Below are 6,398 nucleotides of genomic sequence, written 5' to 3' on the forward strand. Positions count from 1 at the left end.
GCTTACTATTACTCAGCCTATTGCGTCCACCATTGTTAAAGCCTTGTTGAGGATTTTGTTGATCCTTCCAGGAGAAATTTGGATGATTTCTCCATGATGGGTTATAGGTGTTTCCATAAGGTTCACCCATGTAATTAACCTCTGCCATGGCAGGGTTTTCAGGATCATAAGCTTCTTCAGAAGCTGCCTCTCTAGTACTGTTGGATGCATGTTGCAATCCATTCAGATTTTGAGAGATCATGTTGACCTGTTGAGTCAACACTTTGTTCTGAGCCAATATGGCATTCAGAGCATCAATTTCAAGAACTCCTTTCTTCTGAGGTACCCCATTATTCACGAAATTCCTTTCAGAGGTATACATGAACTGGTTGTTTGCAACCATGTCAATGAGTTCTTGAGCCTCTTCAGGCGTTTTCTTCAGGTGAATAGATCCACCTGCAGAATGGTCCAGTGACATTTTCGAAAATTCAGAGAGACCATAATAGAATATATCTAACATGGTCCATTCTGAAAACATGTCAGAAGGACATCTTTTGGTCAACTGTTTGTATCTTTCCCAAGCTTCATAGAGGGATTCACCATCTTTTTGTTTGAAGGTTTGAACATCCACTCTCAGCTTGCTCAGCTTTTGAGGAGGAAAGAATTTATCCAAGAAGGCAGTGACCAGCTTATCCCAGGAGTCCAGGCTATCCTTAGGTTGTGAATCCAACCATATTCTAGCTCTGTCTCTTACAGCAAAAGGGAAAAGCATGAGTCTGTAGACTTCAGGATCAACTCCATTCGTCTTTACAGTCTCACAGATCTACAAGAACTCAGTTAAGAACTGATAAGGATCTTCAGATGGAAGTCCATAAAACTTGCAGTTTTGTTGCATTAAAGCAACTAGTTGAGGCTTAAGCTCAAAGTTATTGTCTCCAATGGCAGGAATGGAGATGCTTCTTCCATCAAAGACAAAATATAATTAAAATTAAAATTTAAAACAAGAAGAATTTTTGAAAAAGAGAGGGAGAATTTTCGAAAATCAGAGAGGGATAAGTAGTTAGGTAGTTTTGAGAAAGATAAGAAACAAACAAAAAGTTAGTTAGTTGATTGAAAAAGATTTGAAATCAAAATTTGAAAAAGATAAGAAGATAAGAAGTTAGATAAGATATTTTGAAATCAAATTTTGAAAAAGATAAAATTTTTGAAAAAGATAAGATAAAAGATAAAAAGATATATTTGAAAAAGAGATTTGAAAAAGATTTAATTTTAAAAATTACTTAACTAACAAGAAACTACAAGATAAGATTCTAGAACTTAAAGATTGAACCTTTCTTAACAAGAAAGTAACAAACTTCAAATTTTTGAACCAATCACATTAATTGTTAGCTAATTTTCGAAAATTAGATATAAAAGATAAGAAAAAGATTTTGAAAATATTTTGAAAAAGATTTTTGAAATTTTCGAAAATTATAAAAAATGAAAAAGATATGATTTTTGAAAAAGATTTTGAAAAGATAAGATTTTTAAAATTGAAATTTTGACTTGACTTGTAAGAAACAACTAATTTTAAAAATTTTTGACCAAGTCAACCCAAAATTTCGAAATTTTAGAGGGAGATAAGGAAAATATATTTTTTTGATTTTTGAATTTTTAAAGAAAAACACAAAAATGACCCAAAACATGAAAATATTGGATCAAGACACAAGATGCATGCAAGAATGCTATGAATGTCAAGATGAACACCAAGAACACTTTGAAGATCATGATGAACATCAAGAACATAATTTTGAAAAATTTTTGATGCAAAGAAAACATGCAAGACACCAAACTTAGAAATCTTTAATGCATGGAAAATATGAATGCAAAGATGCACATGAAAAACAACAAACAACATAAAACAAGAAAACATCAAGATCAAACAAGAAGACTTGTCAAGAACAACTTGAAGATCATGAAGAACACTATGAATGCATGAGATTTTCGAAAAAATGCAAGAAAAATTTTAAAAGCATGCAATTGACACCAAACTTAAAAATTGACTCAAGACTCAAACAAGAAACGCAAAATATTTTTTTGATTTTTATGATTTTCTAATTTTTTTGTATTTTTATTATTTTTTTTTCGAAAATATAGTTTGGAAAAACGAAAAATAAAAAGAAAATTTTTTTAAAAGAAAATTACCTAATCTGAGCAACAAGATGAACCGTCAGTTGTCCATACTCGAACAATCCCCGGCAACGGCGCCAAAAACTTGGTGGACGAAATTGCGATAAAAGAGTTTCAGGCATTGTTAGAGAAGCTCACAACCCCGTTCAACTAACCAGCAAGTGTACTGGGTCGTCCAAGTAATAAACCTTACGTGAGTAAGGGTCGATCCCACAGAGATTGTTGGTATGAAGCAAGCTATGGTCACCTTGCAAATCTCAGTTAGGCAGATTAAAATGGTTTATGGGTTTCGAAAATAGAAATAAGAGAATAGATTATAAAAAGGATAGAAGACTTATGCAGATTCATTGGTGGGAATTTCAGATAAGCGAATGGAGATGCTGCATGGCTCAAGGACGCCTGCTCTCCTATTGCTTCTACTCAATTCTTCTTACTCCTTTCCATGGCAAGCTTTGTATAGGGGTTCACCATCAGCGGTGGCTACTTTCAATCCTCTCGGGAAAATGATCCTATGCGGCTGTCACTCGCACGGCTAATCGTCTGGAGGCATCACCCATGGTTGATGGCTACATCCCATCCTCGCAGTGAAAACTAATGCTCACGCACTCTGTCACAGTACGGCTAATCACTGGTTGGTTCCCGCTCCTACTGGAATAGAATCCCTTGATTCTTTTGCGTCTGTCACTAACGCCCAGCACTTGCAAGTTTGAAGCACGTCACAGTCATTCATTACCGGAATCCTACTCGGAATACCACAGACAAGGTTAGACTTTCCGGATTCCCAGGATCCTACTCGGAATACCACAGACAAGGTGAGACTTTCCGGATCCTCATAAATGCCGCCATCTATCTAGCTTATACCACGAAGATTCTGTTGGGGAATCTAAGAGATACGCATTCAAGCTCTGTTGCATGTAGAACGGAAGTGGTTGTCAATAACGCGCGTTCATAAGTGAGAATGATAATGAGGGTTACTTATCATCACATTCATCATGTTCTTGGGTACGAATGAATATCTTGGAATAAGAATAAGAGAGATTTGAATAAAAGAAAATAGAACTTCATTAATACTTGAGGTACAGCAGAGCTCCACACCCTTAATCTATGGCGTGCAGAAACTCCACCGTTGAAAATACATAAGCAAAGGGTTCAGGCATGGCCGAATGGCCAGCCCTCCTAACGTGATCAATGATCTCCTAAGATGAAGAATAAAACAAAACTGAGACCAAAGATATCTAATACAATAGATAAATGTCCTATATATACTAGACTAGCTACTAGGGTTTACATGAGTAAGTAGATGATGCATAAATTCACTTCCGGGGCCCACTTGGTGTATGCTTGGGTTGAGCTTGATCAATCCACGAGTTAAGGCATTTCTTGGCGTCAAACTTCAGGTTATGACGTGTTTTGGGCGTTCAACTCCGGATCATGACGTTTTTCTGGCGTTTAACTCCAGACAGCAGCATGAACTTGGCGTTCAACGCCAAGTTACGTCGTCATTCTTCGAATAAAGCATGGACTATTATATATTGCTGGAAAGCCCTGGATGTCTACTTTCCAACGCCGTTGAGAGCGCGCCAATTGGAGTTGTGTAGCTCCAGAAAATCCATTTCGAGTGCAGGGAGGTCAGATTCCAACAACATCAGCAGTCCTTTTGTCAGCCTTCTTCAGAGTTTTGCTCAAATCCCTCAATTTCAGTCAGAATATACCTGAAATCACAGAAAAACACACAAACTCATAGTAAAGTCCAGAAATGTGAATTTAACATAAAAACTAATGAAAACATCCCTAAAAGTAGCTTAAACTTACTAAAAACTACCTAAAAATAATGCCAAAAAGCGTATAAATTATCCGCTCATCACAAAAAACTTGGTGGACGAAATTGTATCTCTTTATGGAATATGATAATAGAGCCTGGTCCAAAATCAATTTCGTTCAACTAACCAGCAAGTGCACTGGGTCGTCCAAGTAATACCTTACGTGAGTAAGGGTCGATCCCACGGAGATTATTGGTTTGAAGCAATCAATGTTATTTTATTAATCTTAGTCAGGAGGCTAATGAAATTATGTGGATTTATTTGTAAAAAGCCAAACTACAAACTACTCAAAATTGTAAGTTAAAATAATAGGGAATAATAGCGTTACTTGTTGTGCAGTAATGAGAAATATGTTGGAGTTTTGGAGATGCTTTGTCCTTTGACTTCAACTCTTCCTTGAAATCCTCTTCTCACACGCAAGTTCCTTCCATGGCAAGCTCTATGTAGGGTGTCACCGTTGTCAGTGGCTACTTCCCATCCTCTCAGTGAAAACGTTCCTATGCTCTGTCACAGCACGGCTAATCATCTGTCGGTTCTCAATCAGGTTGGAATAGAATCCATTGATTCTTTTGCGTCTGTCACTAACGCCCAGCCCTCAGGAGTTTGAAGCACATCACAGTCATTCAATCCCAGAATCCTACTTGAAATACCACAGACAAGGTTTAGACTTTCCGGATTCTCATGAATGCCGCCATCAATCCAGCCTATACCACGAAGATTCTGTTGGGGAATCTAAGAGACATTCATTCAGTCTAATGTAGAACGGAGGTGGTTGTCAGGCACACGTTCATAGATTGAGGAAGGTGATGAGTGTCACGGATCATCACCTTCTTCATAATTAAGCGCGAATAAACATCTTAGATAAGAACAAGCGTGTTTGAATGGAAAACAAAGGAATTGTATTAAATCATCGAGACGCTGCAGAGCTCCTCACCCCCAACAATGGAGTTTAGAGACTCATGCCATCACAAAGTGTATAATTCAGATCTAAAAATGTCATCAGGTACAAGAATAATCTCTAAAAGTAGTTTAAATAGTAAACTAGTAACCTAGGTTTACAGAATATGAGTAAACTAAGATAATTGGTGCAGAAATCCACTTCTGGGGCCCACTTGGTGTGTGCTGGGGCTGAGATTAAAGCTATCCACGAGTTGAGGCCTTTCTTGGCGTTAAACTCCAGGTTATGACGTGTTTTGGGCGTTCAACTCCGGATTATGACGTTTTTCTGGCGTTTAACTCCAGACAGCAGCATGAACTTGGCGTTCAACGCCAAGTTACGTCGTCTATCCTCGCGCAAAGTATGGACTATTATATATTGCTGGAAAGCCCTGGATGTCTACTTTCCAACGGCGTTGAGAGCGCGTCAATTGGACTCCTGTAGCTCCAAAAAATCCATCTCGAGTGCAGGGAGGTCAGGATCCAACAGCATCAGCAGTCCTTTTTCAGCCTAACTCAGATTTTTGCTCAGCTCCCTCAATTTCAGCCAGAAAATACCTGAAATCACAGAAAAACACACAAACTCATAGTAAAGTCCAGAAATATGATTTTTGCCTAAAAACTAATAATATTCTACTAAAAATTAATTAAAACATACTAAAATCTACATGAAATTACCCCCAAAAAGCGTATAAAATATCCGCTCATCACAACACCAAACTTAAACTGTTGCTTGTCCTCAAGCAACTAGATGAATAAAATAGGATGAAAAGAAATTAAGAAGCAATAATATCTCAGAGTTTTAAGTGAAGCTCAGATTCTTATTAGATGAGCGGGGCTTGTAGCTTTTTGCCTCTGAATAGTTTTGGCATCTCACTTTATCCTTTGAAATTCAGAATGGTTGGCATCCATAGGAACTCAGAATTCAGATAGTGTTATTGACTCTCCTAGTTTAGTATGTTGATTCTTGAACACAGCTACTTATTGAGTCTTGGCCGTGGCCCTAAGCATTTTGTTTTCCAGTATTACCACCGGATACATAAATGCCACAGACACATAACTGGGTGAACCTTTTCAGATTGTGACTCAGCTTTGCTAAAGTCCCCAATTAGAGGTGTCCAGAGTTCTTAAGCACACTCTTTTTGCTTTGGATCACGACTTTAACCACTCAGTCTCAAGCTTTTCACTTGGACCTGCATGCCACAAGCACATGGTTAGGGACAGCTTGATTTAGCCGCTTAGGCCTGGATTTATTTCCTTGGGCCCTCCTATCCATTGATGCTCAAAGCCTTGGATCCTTTTTACCCCTGCCTTTTGGTTTTAAGGGCTATTGGCTTTTTCTGCTTGCTTTTTCTTTTTCTTTCTATTTTATTCCCCTTTTTTTTCACAAGCTTTTGCTTTTTCACTGCTTTTTCTTGCTTCAAGAATCACTTTCATGATTTTTCAGATCATCAATAACATTTTTCTTGTTCATCATTCTTTCAGGAGCCAACA

At 37.7% G+C, this 6,398-nt stretch overlaps 1 non-coding gene across 1 annotated transcript; it reads left to right on the forward strand.

Annotated features, from left to right (window-relative positions):
* The first annotated feature begins 515 nt into the window (after nucleotides 1-515).
* LOC112763735 (small nucleolar RNA R71) lies at nucleotides 516-619 on the forward strand. The gene has a single exon (XR_003182928.1). It is a non-coding gene; the product is annotated as a small nucleolar RNA R71 (small nucleolar RNA).
* Nucleotides 620-6,398: the final 5,779 nt, after the last annotated feature.

Source organism: Arachis hypogaea, chromosome 2 (assembly GCF_003086295.3).
Source record: "Arachis hypogaea cultivar Tifrunner chromosome 2, arahy.Tifrunner.gnm2.J5K5, whole genome shotgun sequence".
NCBI classification, from domain to species: Eukaryota; Viridiplantae; Streptophyta; class Magnoliopsida; order Fabales; family Fabaceae; genus Arachis; species Arachis hypogaea.